This window comes from Giraffa tippelskirchi, chromosome X (genome assembly GCF_054371585.1).
Source record: "Giraffa tippelskirchi isolate mGirTip1 chromosome X, T2T-mGirTip1v1.2.pri, whole genome shotgun sequence".
NCBI lineage: Eukaryota > Metazoa > Chordata > Mammalia > Artiodactyla > Giraffidae > Giraffa > Giraffa tippelskirchi.
The window spans coordinates 110,005,758-110,025,283 of record NC_137289.1 but is presented as its reverse complement, the minus strand read 5'-3'; the positions used below and the strand labels follow the sequence as shown (position 1 = coordinate 110,025,283).

General features: G+C 38.1%; 1 protein-coding gene and 1 non-coding gene across 7 annotated transcripts in view; both read left to right on the top strand.

Moving 5' to 3' along the window:
- USP9X (ubiquitin specific peptidase 9 X-linked) overlaps window positions 1–19,526 on the top strand; it is a 139,298-nt gene that overhangs the window by 24,877 nt on the left and 94,895 nt on the right. The gene's annotated exons all lie outside the window — the stretch shown is intronic.
- Window positions 14,735–14,860, top strand: LOC145537313 (U6atac minor spliceosomal RNA). The gene has a single exon (XR_014076336.1). It is a non-coding gene; the product is annotated as a U6atac minor spliceosomal RNA (small nuclear RNA).

Here is a 19,526-nt window from a genome sequence, read left to right as displayed (position 1 = left end):
TTTGTTTCGTAAGAATTTTAAAAATAACAATTTTTGTACTTTCGGAATTTTTATATTACAACCAAACTTTGTTTAAATCAGGTTAAAGAAAGTTGTTTTAAAGGATTAGTTCTCTTATAAATGTTTTGGACAATTACAGGGGTAGGGGAATTTTATTCTGTGCTTGTGGAGCTAGTTGGTGTGTTTTTATGTTGTTTTTTTTTGTTTTTAATTTTAAACTGTGTAATGCTTTTATGATAGCCTGCATTATATTTTTCTTAGTGGTGATATGTTTTCTGAATCTTGAAATATTTTCCCCAAGAATTTGGAAAATGGGGTTTTAGTGTCTATGTAGTTCTTTGAGGAGCTGTATCTTTGAAAGGTATTGTATTTATTGCTAAATTCTCTTCTAGTTTTAACATGGAGTCGAACAATGTTTAGAAAAGGTTTAATGCATTCAACCTCAACCCTGACTGTACGTTAAAATCACTTAGGGAAGTTTTTTAAAAAACAAAACAAAAACTAATGCCTGGGTCCGGCTCCCAAAGACTTATTAATTGGTCTGACTGACTGTACGTTAAAATCACTTAGGGAAGTTTTTTAAAAAACAAAACAAAAACTAATGCCTGGGTCCGGCTCCCAAAGACTTATTAATTGGTCTGACATGGGCCCTGGGCAGAGGTGTCTTTTAAAAGGACTGTGGGTGATTGTCACGCTGTCAGGGTTGAAAAACCACTGTTAACTGCTGGTAGCATGTTCTTACTGAACTTTCCAGTGGATAAATAAGATGGTTTTTTCTTCCTTAACTGTTTTCCGTTATCACAACAATTGTCATTTGTTGAATTATGTGCCAGCACTATGTTAAACACTCCATTTGACACCATATGTGGATCTTAAATATTATTTCCATTAAACAAAGGACTAAGGTCTGTCAGGTTCAAGTAGTGGTGCTTCGACTACTCTGCCTTGTTAGTAAAATGACACCAATTATTATTATTTTTTTTTAAACGGGACATCTGTTTCCTGTACCAGAGAGGCTTTAGATTAAAATTTTAATAAAAATATAATAGTCTGCAATTTTGGAAATATCTTGATTGACTAAGGGAAATGCTAAAACTGCTGCAAATAGGTTCTTCCTTCCCCTTCCATATGTTTCCTAACACGTTCAGGTTGATAGTTTAGTTGGTGGATCTGTTTATGACTAAAATAACGTAAAGCAACTTAAGATTCCTAAAAGATGCAACATCAGACATTTCTCTCCCAGCAATTTATTTAAAACATCCCATAAGTGAACATTTAGTATCATGTGAATTTCTGTTATCTCAATTTGAGAACTCAATTTTAGTTTAAAATCAGTGTAATTTTCATAAAAAAATTTCAAAATGAAGATTTTTATTTTGCTTTTTTTGCAGTATTGGTTGATAATTTTATGGGATGAATGAAATAGCAATAACACCTTTATTTGGTGTTTCTCTTAATTCCCTTGGTTCAGTTGTGCTAAATTCTATATGAGAAGGCTGCTAATACGGTCTGTGAGCATCCTTAAGGTGTCACACGATTTGTCACAGATCTGTTACGTTAATGATCACTGTCTTCCTATTTTCTATGCTGTAGGGTCCATCATAAGGAAAAAAGATATGAAAGGTCTGAGTTTGAATTTATCGTTCAGTTATTACTATTGCATATAAAGTAATGATCAATGTAATACGCTTTTAAGGAATATGGTGTGAAAAGGCATACTGTTAAGATGAAATATGTTACATAAATTTTTTTCTTCAAATGTGCCTGTGCTAGTCTTTTGGGCCTCAGTACACACACACTCTCTACATGCATTTCATAGCTAGCGGGTTTCCAGTTCTACAGTCACTGTCTAACAATTTTCTAGTTGAGCTGTGTATCGAATCACCTGTGCAACTTTTTCAAAATGTATTTGCTTAGGTCTTATTCTCTGGAGATTATAATTGAGTAGATTTGAGGTAGCAACTGGCATTTAAAAACTAAGAATATGATTCTGATGAGCAGCTAGGTTATTTTTTGGCAGTGTATTTTAGAAAAAGGAAGATGAGATTCTGAGTTCACACATGTATTTATTCATTATCTCTTACTGAGGATCTTCTTAGAGTTTCAGCTTTAATACTAACATTATTAATACCTGTGGAGGCATTAGTTTTCTTTTCATCAAATATTTATTTGGCATCTACCATGTGCCAGGCACTGTGCTAGAGATTACTGTTGTCTGGAAGCTTTTGTTATATGAAGTGAGGGCCATTGGACTAGCTGGTCTCTCAAGTCCTTCCTAGCTCTAATTTTGTTATTACTTATTGTGCTTCATAAAAGGGGCCTTAATTAAGTTGTTACAAGAAATATGCTGGGGCTTCCCTGGTGGCTCAGCGGTAAATAATTCACCTGCAATGCAGGAGAGATGAGTTTGATCCCTGGGTCAGGAAGATCCCCTGGAGGAGGGCATGGTAAGCCAGCACTCCATATTCTTGCCTGGGAAATCCCATGAACAGAGGAGCCTGGCGGGCTACAGTCCATGGGGTCACATAGAGTCAGACACGACTGAAGCAACTGAGCATGCACGCATGCAAGAAATATGCTTAGTTATGGTTTACGCCAGTGGAATTTGCCTTTACCTTTTATTCTCTTTAAGTAAATTAAATAGAGTTTCCTTATGAATGCCAGCCTTCTCCAGTGAGCCCAAATGTCAAGTACAGCAGAAATGTATTCTTTTAGTATTGGTTTTAGAAATAGCCGTACTTAGGATGCTTTTAATTTTGGGCCAGTAATTACTACATACTCGGGTGTCAGCCGTAATTTTACCATTGCTTTTCTGTATTGATGTTCTGTCAGTTATCTCTGCACTGCTTGTATGTTTTTTGTTTGTCTTACTTATTTTGTTCAGATGCTTTGATTAATTTTATTAGTTCTTCAAATTCTTTTTAGGTTGGTGGCATCTATCTGATCAGATTCAAGATCCTAAGTCATTGACATATGCCTGGCACGTAGACTTTCAATAATTATTTGTTGGACGTTTAGTTCATTTTCTTAGTATGATTTCTCTACTTCTTTGCGGGGGCCCCCCCCCCCATTCTCTTTATTACTGGGAGTCACTTAACTTGACCAAATAATCCTTTTATGATGAGCAGTCCTGGAAGTCCTGGAAGGATCTAGTCAAACTCCTTGTTTTTCAGGTGTGGAACATGGCTCAACAAACTAAGTAACTTCACTAAGCTAGTGTGCGTAGACTAGCTTCTGTGTGAAGCTATTTCCATATCTAACAAGTCACGTTAATTACTGAATTCTTTGGACTCCATAACCTTTGTAGTGATTCAAAATTCACACTTAAAATCTCTTCTTAATAATGGATAAGTAAGGTCAGAGATTCTGTCCTTTACCTCTGTGTATTACAGAGCACATAGAATAACATTGTTTACCGGGGCTTTCCTGGTGGCCCTGTGGTTAAAACTCTGCTTCCACTGCAGGGGGCATGGGTTCCATCCCTGTTGGGGAACTATATATAAGATCCCACATGGCTCACCATATGGCCAAGAAACAAACAAACCCCCCAAAACAAAAAGAAACGTCCCTCCAATGTTGTAAACAATAACTTTGCCTGAATGGCAACATTTGGGGGAATGTTTGACTCCTGATGTCTAGAATGGCCTGTACAAAATTGATGTATCATTATATTATGGCCCCTTTCTGTTTATCTTTTCTATAACTGATCAATCATGTATGCTTTGAACACTTTAATTGGCCAACTGTTACCAGAGAATTGTTTTCCTTGGGACAGTTTCGGGCTGGTTGTCTTGGATCCGATCCTCTGCTACAGAGCCTATGAAGTGGGAAGAGAAGAAAATTTAGAAAGAAAGGGAGTAGGAGAAATCTCTTTTTCCTGTCCATGTGTTAATGTCCATTTCCTTCCTACTGACTTTGGTGATTATTAAGAGTTGTAACTTTAGGTAGTTGCTTTCCTTTCTGTGTTCTGATCTTTTCTTTCAGCTGGCTACTTAGAACTTCTAAGTAAGTCTACACTGTTTAACTTCGATAAGGAAATTATGTGGTATTAGACCCATGTTCTGCCTAGGTAGTGTGGAATGATTTGGCCTTTCCTTGATAACACTGCCTGAGTTCGGAGCAGGGATCAGCAAGGTGTTTCTTGTAAAGGGCCAGATTGTAAATATTATAGACTTTAGTCTTTGCATTCTAAGAGGCAAAATCAAAGCTATTAGGTAAATTTTTTGTTGATAAAAGTTAAACTATAATGATAATTGAGTACAATTAATTGTAATTCTGGTCTGCTACTGCTAAGTTGCTTCAGTTGTGTCCGACTCTGTGCGACCCCATAGACGAGATTCTCCAGGCAAGAATACTGGGGTGGGTTGCCATTTCCTTCTCCAGTGCATGAAAGGGAAAAGTTAAAGTGAAGTCGCTCAGTCGTGTCCGACTCTTAGCGACCCCATGGACTGCAGCCCACCAGGCTCCTCCATCCATGGGATTTTCCAGGCAAGAGTACTGGAGTGGGTTGCCATTGCCTTCTCCAAATTCTGGTCTAATGAAAGGCATAAAATGGGGGGAAGACTAACAATACAGTATTTTGCCTATTGGGAGTTTAAAGTTCGGATGCTCTGCCATCAAGTTGATTGTAAATGACCCTGTGTGAAATCCATTCTCAAGTTTGTGGGCTGTATAAAAACAGGAGGCTAGATTTGATCTGTGATTGTAGTTTGGCAGCCCTGGTATGGAGCATTGGTTCTCAAACCTGGAGGGCTTGTTAAAATAGATTGCTGGGTCCTGCCTCCAGAGTTTGATTCAGTAAGTATGGAATGGGGCCCAAGAACATTCATTTCTAACAACTCCCAAGCACATAACTACTCTTGGAGAATTACTGGTTTAGAGATGAAATCCGGCGTATCCTACTTTTCTTCAGGTTAATCGCTTTGTCTAATTTTTTTGAATATATTTTGTTTTCCTTTGTACTTTAAATTCGATGATTACACGTTAAATGCCTATTGTGTAGTATTATACCAGGTAACGGATACACAAGGTGAACAAAACAGAGTTGTCCCCATTATACATACTAGTTGGAGGGAGTTTAAAAATTAATTTCCACAAACCCTTTAGAGCTGGAGTCTGGGGACAAAGAGCACCATTTTAAAAGCAGTGCAGTGGTATTTGATACTCATGTTAAAGGAAAGCTAAATTGGAAAGGTTCGTTATCAAAATATTCATTAATTTGATTTCTTAGGGGATAATATTCTGTTTAAGTGAACTTTTCAGAACACCAAAACTTGCATTTAAATACTTAAAACTAATTTATTATTTGATGGAAAGCTTTCTAGAGATGTTACATATATATTTTTTTATTATCTTATTATGAAATTACTGTTACTTATTCTGTTAAAAAGTTTGGGTAGCATAGGAGAATGAAAGCAAGGAGCAAAACACACAGACTCCACCCCCTGATAATTCCGTCATGTAGAAGCAACCTTATTATTAGCTGTGTGTTAAAGGTTCTCATCAGATGATCAGTTTACTAAGTCATGTTCCCTCCTGTCCTCTGCCTCACTTCTGCCTCAGGACTTCAGAGTGTGCTGTTTGTTCACCCTAGAAGACGCTGTTTTGGGTCCCTCCTCACTCTGCTGCTCCTTTTTTAGATACTGCTTTGGTAAATATTGCTCAAAAATCATGAAGTTGATTTTAACATGATTTTCCAACTTTCCTGCTGTTTAAAACTTTCTTTTCCCTGTCCTCGGTTCATTTGACTCAGGATTCTTGGTACACTTTGTGTGCGTCCCCACTTCTCTTGCCTTTTCTTCAATCCCCCGTTTAGGGGCTTTCTGTTCTTTGCTAGTGGGAGTAACATCAGGAGTATAACTATTTTTGGCCTGTTTCATTTTATGTATTTTTTGCTTTTCTTCTTTGGTAGCTATTGAAGTTTAAGGATGGTTCGCATATACACTAAAAAGGTCACAGACTGTTTTGAATAAATTTTTTTTTTCCCTTAAGCTATCTTTCTTTCTCAATGTTTATTTTCACTGTTGTTAGTCCTGGTTCCAGTCTTATTTCCCTCTCCCCCCGCCTCCCCCTTTAAACTGTGCTGTGGACTGGGAAAGGAGGTACGAGTTAATTGTCTAAATATATATGTATAGTGACTGTGGATTTCTTACAAGAACTTTGAGCTCTGTTTCCTGTTTCTGTATTTTTTCCCATTGAAACATGTTAGTCCTCAACTGTGATACATAAGATTTTTGTATACTCAGTATTTTTAATACACCATGTATTAACCTCCCTTCTTTTTTTTCTTTTTTTGGTGGGGGAAGTTGCGCTGGGTCTTCGTTGTGGTACATGGACTCGTCCTTAGTGGTACAAGGGCATCTCTGGTTGTGGTGCCTGGGCTTATTAGTTGCCCCGAGTTGTGTGAAATCTTAATTACCTAATCAGGGACTGAATGTGCATCCCCTGCATTGGAAGGTAGATTCTTAACCACTGGACCACCAGGGAAGTAACCTCTCTTCTTTAAGTCACATTCAGACTTCTCTCCATTAGCTGAAATGAAGCAAATGTCTTTTTATTGCACGGTAGTATTGCCTGTCTGAGAACAGTTCTGTTTCGGCAATTATGCTATATTTGTACAGCACTGTCTTGTGTGTTAATTTGCAAGTTCAATTGTATTTTGCCCTTTTATAAAATGAGTAGGAAAGCAAAAGTGCATCAGCTTGAGGGCTCAAACCTAATGCCTTTGAGGCAAGGAACTGATTGGGGATATGAATCTTTAACCTTACTGGATTAGGTTCTGCTCATTTGTTATGTTGGTTGACTTTGTTCCGTGGTGAATGAAATAATTAGAACAAAATGGAAATTAAGTATGGCGAGTATGTAATAAAGCTTATATGTGAAAGGAGAAGTGTAATTAGGGATTTTATAATACTTTCCTTTACTCAGACTGAGAGTTGGAAAAACGCCTATAAACATGTGAATCTGTTGTTGGGTTTGAAATATTTGACTTCTGTCACGTTTTCAGGAATGCATTATGTATGAAAGGAGGGTACTGCCTATGTACAGCGTTTGCCCGGACTCTTGTGGAAATGACTACAGAAAGTCTCATTTTCTTATATTTAACCTGTCTGTGTATATATGTTTACTGTGTTCTCTGTACATAGATATCAATCAGTTACCAAAATTCTTTTTTTTGTTGTTGTTGAATGTAACTGACATACGGTATTAGTATCAAGTGTACAATATAGCTCTCCAAAATTCTTGAGAGTTTTTAACTTGAAGCATGCTGAACTGGGGTGAGAGAGACTGTGAGTCTGGGCTGAGGTTTGGAGAAGCCCAATGAAGTCTCCGTCTCATAATGAATGTCATTATCAGAGCTACCTGTCAGCTATCTTGAATTGCTTCTACTGGAAAATCCCATGGACAGAGGAGCTTAGCAGGCTGCGGTCCTTAGGGTCGCACAGAGTCAAACACAACTGAAGACACACGCATAGTACACGAGGATTACCTTAGTTATCCTCAGTGCATCGTGGAAGAAGAATCATGTCAGTGAAAGGAGACTAATGGAAAGATTCTTTGGCTTCTGTTCATCTGTCGATGCTGTTTAGTAGCTCAGTCATGACCGACTCTTTTGCAACCCCAGGGACTGTAGCCCGTCAGGCTCCTCTGTCCATAGGGATTCTCCAGGCAAGAATACTGGAGTGGGTTACCATTTCCTACTTCAGGGGAGCTTCCCAATCTTGGGATCTTCTCTTGTGTCTTTGGCAGGCAGATTCTTTACCACTGCGCCACCTGGGGAGCCCTCTATTCATCTACACAGCCGCAAAAATCAGGTTCTTCAAGTACTGCCATTTCTCTTCCTTCTTTCTTCCCAAATACTGCTCAAAACTCTTTACCATGTCAGCTTTACCCAAATAGGTCATTTTGATGTAATTGCCATCTACTTTTCAGAGGTTACTTCTTGTTCTCCCACCTAATCAAACTATCCATAGTTGATGTGGAGGCTCTAGTCTTCGCAGTTCCCATGGCTTTACTTTTGGAACTCTGTCTCCCCTTTGTGGCTAGCCTGCCACCTAGCTCACAAGCCATCTTCATGAACTATTTTCTGATTCTCTACAGTAGGAAGTGGTCTTTATTTTCTCCCTCGTAGCTCAGTCGGTAAAGAATTTGCCTGCAATGCAGGAGACCCGGGTTCAATCCCTAGATCGGGAAGATCCCCTGGAGAAGGAAATGGCAACCCACTCCAATATTTTCACCTGGAGAATCCCATGGACTGAGGAGCCTGGTGGGCTACAATCCATGGAATCACAGAGAGTCAGACACACCTGAGCAACTGAGCATGCATGTACGCACGCATGACTGAAGATAAAAGAGTGGTTTAGGGGGAGTGGAGTAAAGGAGGTACCTGAGACTTCACTTATGTGAGGATGATGCTCTGGCTTCTGTGTCACTGAATGGAGTGTGTGGTAAGTCGCTTGTCTGACTCTGCTACCCTATGGACTGTAGCCTGCCAGGCTCATCTGTCCATGGAATTTTCCAGGCAAGAATACTGGAGTGGGTGGCCATTTCCTCCACCAGGGGGATCTTCCCAACCCAGGGATTGAGCCTGTGTCTCTTACTTCTCCTGCATTGGGAGACAGGTTCTTTACCACTAGCGCCACCTGGAAAGCCTTAAAAAACAAGTACTTAGCTAAAAACCTTTATTATCTTCCCTTTAAACTCCTTTCCCCCACTCTCTCCACTGAGAGCTTCTTTCTGTTCAGATCTATTGAACGGTCATCAGGAGAAAGGAATCTGTGTTACAGAATGACTATTTCTCAATGTGGCTCCACTACTTAAACAGTGGATTTTCAAAGCACATGCCCTTTTTTTTTTTCTCATATAACTAACCCTTTCCCTCAGCACGTAGGGGACTAGAATCTGGCTGGCATCCAGTTAAGTGTTAACTGTAGGCTCTCCATAGTTTGTATAGGTGATATTTTACAGTTTTTTAAATAGATTGATACACAAAATAGATGAATAATGTTATTGTTTAAATAATTGCAGTAACCCCACTGACTCCTATTTTGGAGAGTTTTTTGTTTTAAAAAACTTTTCATATTTGAAATGAAAATGATGTAGTCAGTGAAAGTGTACTGGATTTGGAGTCAGAAGGGCTGATGTAATTCTAGTATCCCCCTCTGTATGTTAAATCACTTAACTAACCTGAGTCCTCACTACACTTATCTGTAAAACCAAGGTGTTGGATAAGAGATGACTTAAGGAACTTTATTTTTTTTTAAGTTAGTAAATTTTATCTGTATCCCTAGAGATGTGGAAAAAACTGGAGTCTTACAGAAGAGATATTTTCAAGTAAAGGAACATCGGAAAAGGGTTTTTTTTGTTGTGGTTGTTTTTTAAGAGTTAATAGGCCTAAGCCTATTAGTTAGCATGGGATTGACAAGTAGGGAGAGATAATGTAATTTGAATTTTTCCTCTCCCTTGTTTTTGGTTGTGCGTGTGTGTGTGTGTGTGTGTGTGTGTGTGTGGAGGGCTTTATTTTGTTTAGTGTCCTGTGGGTTAATTGTGCTTCCCCAACAGCTTGTAGTGTGAATTTAGGGATTACAGACTTGCTAGCCAGAGGTATAATTTCTTGGCTGCAGAGCAGCTTTAAAGTTTGGTTAAGTTTTCATCTGAAGTCTAGATTAAGCTTTAAGAAAGTATGCAGATAAATGTAATAGCAGTGATTTTTGTCTGGCACAGATGGTTTCAGAGAAAATGTTGATAACCTTGGTTTTTTTTTCATCACTTTAAGAGAAGTAGCAAAAGAAGCTTATCATTTTTATTGTTTATCAGTAGGCCAGTCATTCTTAAACTTACTGGTCTCAGGACCCATTTATAATTATCGAGGGCCCCAAGGAGCTTTTGTTTCTGTGGGGTTCTGTCCATTGATACTTACTATATTAGAAACTAAAACAGAGACATTTAAAAACTTTTTGTGTGTTTGAAAATAAAATTCATTGCATGTTAATGTAAATAATACTTTCATGTAAAATAACTTCCAAAACAAGTTAAAAGTGACATTTTTAAAATGTTTTTGCAAAATTTCTAATCTGACTTAATAAAAAAAGAAAAAAGATGGAGTCTCTGTCTACTACTTTCTTCAGTTTGTGCATCATATAGACTCTGGAAGAACTCCACTGTATACTCGAGAGAAAATGACAGTGAAAATGGCAAATAATGTCATCTCATTTGTGAAAACAATTTTGATCTGTTAGATCTACTGAAAGGCTCTTAGTGGACCACACTTTGAAAACCAGTGCCTTAGACTCCCAAGGGAAGTTTGATATTATCTTTGATTAAGTTTAAATGAGTGGCTTACCTCCTATATAGGTTTACTTTTTTTATTTTTTTGGCCTTGTGGTGCAGCGTCTGGGATCTTAGTTCCCCGACCAGGGATCAAACCTGTGTCCTCTGCGTTGGCAGCACAGGTCTTAACCATTGGACCACCTTGGAAGTCCAGTATGTGTCTTTTGATGGTCTCTTTGGTATACACCCAGAAGTGAAATTGCTGGATTGTAGGGTAATGTGTGTTTAACTTCAGTAAATACTGGCAGATTTCTCAAGTATTTGTACTAGTTTAGAATCCTACCATCAGTGTAGTTGATGTTCTTCCTTAGCACTTAGTATTGTTGGTCCTTTTAAGTTTGGCTGTTTGGGTGGAGATTTAGGAATGTCTAATTGTGGCTTCAGTATCTATTTGCCTGTGTTTAATGATGTTAGAACTTTTTCATATGCTTATTGGTCTTTTAAACTCTATTTATTGGTCCATTTAACTCTTTCTTACCTGTAAAATTGAAGTTTGGCCCGTAGATGACCTAAGTCTCTTCCAAGGGCTTCCCTGGTGGCTCAGTGGTAAAGTAGTCTGCCTGCCAATGCAGGAGACATGCGTTTGATCCCTGGTCTGGGAAGATCTCCCATGCCACGGAGTAACTAAGCCCCGTGCACCGCAACTATTGAGCTTGTGCTCTAGAGCCCAGGAGCCACAACTCCTGAAGTCAACACCCCCTAGAGCCCATACTCCGCAACAAGAGAAGCCACCACAATGAGACTAGAGAAAGCCTCCACAGCAATGAAGATACAGCACAGCTGCACCCCCCCCCCACACACACAGTGTCTTGCTGCTCAGTGAATTCCCTGAAATAAGAGATTGTTTAAGATGAACTAGTAATTGATCTAGTAATGACGAAGAGGGTTAACATTCCTGTGATAATTTAAAAAATAATTGTGCATTTTATGGCTTTAGACTATTTCTGGAAATATGTTTGCACTTGAAAGAGAGAATACTTCCAATTAAAATACGACCTTTAGAAATACACTGAGAAGACAAATAACAAGTGTTGGTGAGGTTTTGGAGAAAAGGGAGCGTTTGTGCAGTGTTGGTGGGGTGTACATTGGTGCAGCCGCTGTGGAAAATGGTATGGAGGTTCCTCAAATTACAAATAGGATCTACAATATGATACATCAGTTCTACTTCTGGTATTTTTCCTAAGAAAATGAAAACACTAGCTTGAAAAGACGTATACACCCCCATGTTTATTGCAGCATTATTTCCAGTAGCCAAAATATGGAAGCAACTTAAGTGTCCATTGATAAATAAATGGATAAAGAAATTATGGTATGTTTATATATACTACTTGGCCATAAAGAAGAATGGAATTTTGTCATTTGTGACAACACAGATGGACTTTGTGGGCAATATGCTAAGTGAAATAAGTCAGAAAGGCAAAAACCTTATAATTTCTCTTGTATGTGGAATTTTAAACGAATTGAAGCTCACTGATATTGAGAACAAATTGGTGATTACCAGAGGTAGGGAGTAGGATGGGAGAAATGGGTGAAGAGAGGGGCAAAATGTAAAAACATTAAAAAAAAATAGTATGTTTGTTATCATAAAGGATATAAATCAGGAAGCTTATTCCATTCTCCGTTTGTTCAGGACTGTCCAGGTCTTTTATTTTTAATGCATCCCAATAAATGTCTCTAAGCTTGTGTGCATGCTCAGTTGCTTCAGTCATGTCTGACTCTTTGTGACCCCATGGGCTGTAGCCCGCCAGGCTCCTTTGTCCATGGGATTTCCCAGGCAACAATACTGGAGTGGGATTGCCATACCCTTTTCCAGGGGATCTTCTGGACCCAGGGATCGAACCTGCATCTCCTGAGTCTCCTGCATTGCAGGTGGGTTCTTTACCACTGAGCCACCAGGGAAGCCCAGGTTGGCTATTGTTTTTTTTGTGTGTGTAAAATTCAGTTATGAAGTACATTTTAAAGAATTTGCTTGCTGTCTGTTCCTTTAGTGGGGAGGGAGCTAGACTAGTGAATTCCTTAAGGGCAGAAACTATGTGTTGTTTATTAGTCTATCTTTTCAGGGTCTGGCACAGAGTTGCTATTCAGTAATGTCACTAAGATAAAACAAATTATCTTTTTCATAGATATTTTATTTCACCCTGCCTTTATTTAACCAGATTTCACCTATATAAACATACTTTAAGGAACAGGCAAGGGTAGAGATAACCCTTGCATACCCTTAAAACTACTGATTTGTTTTAATAAGACTGCATGTTTTACCACCAGTGAACTTTTTGTATAGGCCAAATTTTCTTTGTTATAATTTTGCATCTGGGGACTTCCTGGCGGTCTGGTGGTTAAGACTCTGTGCTTCCACTGCACAGGGCACAGATTTGATCCCTAGTCAGGGAAACTAAAATCCTGCATGCCGTGGCATGGCCAAAAAATATATTACATCTGATGACAGAGGGGGAGAACCAAGGTTGTGGGTGCTGCCCAGTTATACATGCCATCAGCCTAATTTGGTAATTGGTGCTGGTCTTTTGTTACTGTGAACTGCTGTCACATTGACTGCCTTAGGTTCCTCTGTCCCTGCACACGTTAATTGGGTTGGCCTGCTACTCATCCTTGGGCTTCCCTGGTGGCTCAGCGGTAAAGAATCCGCCTGCCAGTTTCTGCTAATATAGGAGATAAGGGTTCGATCCCTGGATTGGGAAGATCCCCTGGAGGAGGAGATGGCAACCCACTCCAGTATTCTTGCCTGGAAAATTCCATGGACAGAGAATTCAGGCGGGCTACAGTCCATGGGGTCACACAGAGTCGAACACGACTTGAGCACACACACACATAGCACCTATACATGTGCATAAAATTTCTTTATATTCTTACAGCAACTTGAAAAGATAGCTATTGTTATCCTCATTTTATATATAAGGAAACCAAGATACAGATGTAAAGGAACTTGTCCGGTTTGGACACCTAGTAAGTAACTGAGACAGTTTGTCTTCATTCTACATTTTTGCCTTTAGCACTTCTGTTTCTTATTTCATTTTCGATCTGTCAAAAATATTGCTAACCTCTGGCCTCTTTTTTTTTTTTTTAAAGGTCTCAGTATACTAAGTGGGGGAGGTGCCATAATTGAATTAGAATGTTTTAAAGTTTTTAATGTTGTTTTCATGTTCAGTGACTTTATATAGCTTCCTCTTTTGATTTGAGTATTAGCCTTCATGGTATACTGCAGAATGTTATTTTGAACCTTTAGGATTAATTGTACACAGGCAGACTTGAAAGGATAGCTTTTATCTTATATCTCTCATTGGAGTCTACACGTATAAAACCATATTACAGAATAATGCGGTGTCCAACTAATGAATACATAAATAAAATGTGTACCATACAATGGAATATTTTTCAACAGCAAAGAGAAATGATACATGGTAAAACTTGGATGAGCCTGAAAACAGTCATGGTGAGTGAAAGAAGCCAGTCACAAGACTCATGTTGTATGGTACCATTTATAAGACGTATTCAGAACAGGCAAATCTATAAAGACAAAAAGTATCAATAAATTAACTTGGGGCTAGGGGTGAAGCAGGAGGGAATGGGGGTGATTGCCACTAATAGTATGGGGTTTCTTTTTGGGGTGATAAATATTCTAAAATTGATTTTGGTGATAGCTGTACAACTCTGAATAAACTAAATACAGTTGAATTATATCTCAAGACTTATTTAAAATTTATTTTATGTAACTTCAGATATAGTGAAGATAATCTCATTGACTAGAAGGAATTTCAAATTCTTGGTTTTTCAAATTCTTTACATTTGTGATTTAGTCTTGTGAAGGTTCAGGCAAAAAGAGTACTTACCTACTGGATGCACATTGAAAATGGTAATTATTGATACTCTGTCTGCCTTGTATAAAAGGACTAAATGAAATGAAGTCTCTTTTCAATTTGTTGGATCAGCATATTCATGATCGAATTAGTAACTTCTAAGTGAAAGTATCACTCCCTCAAGTTGTGTTGACTCTTTGCGAGCCCGAGTCTCCTTTGTCCATGCAATTTCTCAGGCACGAATACTATAGTAGGTAGCCATTTCCTTCCCCAGGGGATCTTTCTGATTCAGGGATCAAACCTGGGTCTCTGGCATTGCAGGCAGATTCTTTACCGTCTGGGCCACCAGGGAAGCCAAGTGTTAACTAATTTTGATAAAGATTGGTAAGAGCTGTTAATGAATAACTTTGAGTTGTTTATCTTAACCTGTCTTTTAACAAAGAGTAGACTGATAAGTAGGCATATGTTCTGTGATATTTGATATGTCACCGTGTTTAATATTTTAAGTCAGTGTTGCTCACTTTTTATGAGTAGATTGATTTGTTTAGGACTAAAATTTATTGAGACCGTGCACTCTTTTTAAAGATTTAATAGTGTTGTGTGAAAGGAGAGAAGGTTAGCACTCCCCTTGACAAGGATGGAAGAGGCTCTCGGGCCTGACAACACGCATACGGTTAAGGCATTGCCACCTACTTCGTGGCATCTAACCACTGTTTTTAAAAAAAAATAAATAAATAAAGATTTAATAAAGGAATATTTAAGGAAAAGTATATCTTTTTTTGAGAAGTGATTTGAGTTTCTGTACAGTATAAATCTCAGTATTTTGAAGGATTATAATTTAGAAAGTGGTGAATATTATTAACTTTTGTTTCACTGGGCAGAACTGTAAGCAGTGGTGTCAGTGACAGGGGAAATAGACTTTAGACTCAATAAAAAAGAGACCTTGCTGAGAGCAGTGAGCTTTACAGTGTTATAACTGAAAACCTTAAAGGGAAAATGTAAATGTAGAATTTCCTACAATTGGAGCAGTTTCCAAATCTTAGTAGTCTTTGAGCACCTCTGCCTGATGCCCTGCAAGGTTCTAGCCTTAAAACAAGTATCTCTTTGGTGCCCTTTTTGTGCTCAATTTAGAACAAGTATTTTCTTTTTGAAACAAGTCTTTTTCATTTTTATGATATTAAATATTAGCGTATGTGTTTTTGGGTACCTGGATGACTGTCTCATAGTCAAGAACTGCCAAACCATTTCAGCACTTACGTTAGCTTTGTGTTTTTAATGTATTAATGTTCAACTGTACAGTTTGTCAGATGAGAGCAACAGAAGCAGACCTAACACACAGATGATGTGTTGATGTGAAGGAAAAATGATGTCATGGCAAATCACGTATACAGTGATGGAGTAATTTAAGTAGGAAAGCTGTATCTCCCACATGGTACGTGATGGTAGTAGGATAGCCATGCAAAACTCAAAGGAACCTATGCCCTAACAGTCAGCAATGTGCTGCCATCTGTCACATATTATTAATATTAATAGTTTTGTTTGTATTTAGTTTGTAAACTTGTTTTGTAGTAGAGCAGTAAGCATAAGGAGTTGAATTCTAATTTCGTTTATGCACATATTTAAGCAGCATTAAAACAGAAAGTAATTTAGTTTTTTTAAATACTGTTAAGGTAGAACCAGATTTGGCAAACTTGAGCCAGCTTAGTATATTGTTGATGGAAATCTGATGCTTGGAGTCACATGACTGGAACTGGGGCTCCAATTCATATTTCGCTATTTACTGAGTGAAAAATAAATTTATACCTAAAAGGGCAGTTCATTTGTTCATTATTTTACTCAAAAGATAGTTTTACTTACTGTGTAACACTGAATAATTTTGATGTCTTGTTATTGGTTTCTTGAGTTTTCCTATTGTAACATTTTCTTTAGAGCCAGCACAGATTGTGATAGGAATGCTGTGCTATGAATTGTCTTACAGATGGTAAGATTTGATTTGAGACTTTTCAAAAAGGGCAAATTTTTGAAATATGGGATTTCTGTGTTAATGTTAACAAAATAATAAAAACAACTACTTAAACATTGTTGAGGCTGCTCATTTTATTAATTAAGTTCAACCTGCACAGTTACGAAATGTATATCAGGAACACAGAATCCTGGTAATTTACAATTGGGGGAATCCTTTTCCTCTGGACTGATCTAGAGATCATATTCATGGGGAGCCCAGAAAGGTTCAGAATTAATTGTCAAGTGTGCATAATAATTGGACTAGCATTTCAAGGAAGAAATAACCAGTTTTGTTAAAACATTACTATTTATTGGCTGCCTTTGTGCATGGCACTTCAAGTTCATTCTTCCATTAAAGTTTTTCAGGAATCTCGTATTGGCCACCTTGAGAGAGAGAAAAAGATGCTTGGAGGTTAAATATGATCTGTTCCATGTGTATCTATTATATTGCAATTGCTGAAAAACCTCATGGTCTGCAAAATCATGCACCACAAAGTAACAGGACTTATGGGGAAAATAGGATTGAGACCAAACTGATCACTCAGAAGCTATATAGCTATATAGTTACTGTAGTTAGAACAGTAACAAAAGCAATAAAAACTTCAATAAAATAAACAGCACAGTTTAAAAGATCCTAAATTCCTGATAAAATATGGTAAATATAGACTTTGTTTTTTTATTTTTTTAAGGTAACCCTTCCATATAGGGAATGGGGAGGTTACTGAGCTAGGGACAAGACTGAAATAAAGTTAAAATACACAGAGACTAGAAGGAACAGTATATGTACTTCCAGAACAGAGCAGCATATGGCCAGACTGAGCCAAGAAAAATGTAGGGTGACGGCTTTCCAGTCCAGACCTTTATCCCATCCTCAGGCTGCATTCAGCTGCTGTTACTTGGTACAAAATATTAGCATATTGAGGGGGAAATTGCTTATGATCTAACATGATTTTCAGGTGTGTTTACTGGTATTTGCCAGTGAGGTAAATCTCACAAAAAACTACCTTACACTGTTTTGCTTAATGCTCTTGACAGATGTGTCTTTATGCAAATTGAAGATTTGTGGCAACCCTGCATCGAGCAAGTCTGTTGGTGCCATTTTTCCAGACTTCATATTTACCAAGTGTTTTTCACTCCCAAACCCTCGGACATGTTCCATCCGCAGTACTTAGTTAACAAAATAGTTGTCTCTGAAGTGTCCCCCCTCCAATGAAATGTTATTTGAGAGGAAAGGGAACTAATGCTTAACTGGACAGTTCTGACATTTAAAGGTAATCATTACCTCATTTAATCATCACAACCATAGCCTTGTGTCCTCCTCAGGTGAGGAGACGAAGTCCCAGAGAGGTTTGGGAATTTTGCCCAAGATCACACAGTTAAGTACCAGAGTAGAAATATAAGTTCATATATTTCTGGCTAGAGAATTGCTTTTGTATACCACACTGCTTCTGGCAAAATAAGTTTGAGATCTTTAACAAAAGTGGTTGACTAACACACTTAATAGAATTGATGAAGTCCTTCTATTTTTTCTCTCTATGGTCTTTCATCCTATAGCACTGAAATAGAAACAGTAATTGTAGCATAGCAGGGAGATGAGCAAAACTGTTGGTACCAGGGTATCTAGATTTGAAATTTAATTTGCCTCATTTTTTTCCATCTGTAAAATGGTAATAATGAGTACTTAATTCTTGAGATTGAGTATTAAATGGGTTAATAAGTCAAAACTTTTAAATGATACCTGACGTGTAGTAACTGCTCAGTAGATATTAACTGTTTGTCACTGCTGCCCCATTGCTTCCCTCATTTCCTTTTTGGTTCATGCTTTTTCTACGCTAGTTCCATACTGTTTTCCTAATTTCTCGCTTTCCTCCCCATCTCTTTGTATCATTGATTTGGAATAGTTAAATATAGATTGTACTTAACGACTATTAATGTTTCCAGTACTTCCTAAGTTTTCATTAATGTTTTGGGTGTGTATGTTCGAATACCTGTTGTTTGTAGGGCTGGACAGTTAAAAATCAGTGATTGTGAGGACTTGTAATGCTTTTATGTAAGGTAAGTGCTGTGCATTAGTCTAACCATTTTGTGTGCTTAAGTTTTTTGTATTTTATATACACATTAAGCAAGAAAAAAGTGTTATAGTATATTTAAGTGACAAGATCTTACCTTAGTTTTATTTTATCTTTAAGGAGAATTCAGAATTTTTATTATTTGTAGATGGCAGGATTTTATACTGGGAAAATAAGCTGAGGAGCTAGTAAGTGGTTTGAATGGTTATCATGTGAAAATTAATCTATTTAATTTTCATATATTTGTGAATTTCCAAAATTCCCTTGGGCTAAACTCTAATTTTATTCCACTGTGTTCAAAGAATATACTTAATTTTCTGCCCTTAAATTTATTGAGACTGACGATAGTCTAGCATGTATACTCAAGAAGACTATATATTCTTCTGTTGGGTAGAGTGTTCTATAGATGTCTATATGACCTAGTTGATGTATAGTTGTTGAAGTCTTTATTTGTTGACCTTTTGCTTAATTCTATCTATCACTGAAAGTGGGGCATGGGGCGGGGTTGAAGTCTTTTTTTGGCCGTATCACTCCACATGTGGGATCTCAGTTCCCTGACCAGGGATTGAACTCATGCCCTCCATCTTAACCACTGGACTACCAGGGAAGTCCCAAACATACTTACCGTAGCTGTTTGAAGCTATCTTTACTTGATGTAGACCCACTCAAAGTCGTTTGGTTTTTGCTTGCTTTCTACCCCCCACCCCCGGTGTATGGGGCACACTTTCCTGTTTCTTTGCATATTTATTGTGAAAATCAGACCTTTCGTATAATGCAGCAAATTTGTATACTGAGTCCCCAGTACCCCCATCCCCAGGGCCTTGTTATTTGCTCACTTATTTGTCTACTGACTGGCTAGACTACTTTAAAGAAGTCTGTTTTCCCTGCATTGTTCAGCCTGTGCTTTTTGCTCTTTAGAGGGCACAGCTTTAGTTAGACACGCAGTCATCCTGGGACAACAGTGGTTTTAGCGAGGCTTTGTGATGATCTCCCTCTCAAGCTGTCTCCCTCTGTTGGCATCACCTGCAAATGTTAGTCTCTACTAAAATGTTGGCTGATTGCTGTATTGTTTCAGGTGATATCCTGGGATTTAATTGCCCCACAGCCTTATCCGGTTTGATTTCCCCTGCTTTCCAAAGGGGTAATCTTTGAGGTCAGTCTTTCAGGTTTGTTCGGACCTCAGGGAGGCTCTTCTTAGCTGTTTTTCCCCCTTGTTCTTTCTGGTAAAGTTGAGCTTGTTGCCCTCATCGGACAGCCTCTTAAGTGCTTATTACCTCAGCCTCTATTGTGTTCAAGTGCAGCCTCAGGCATC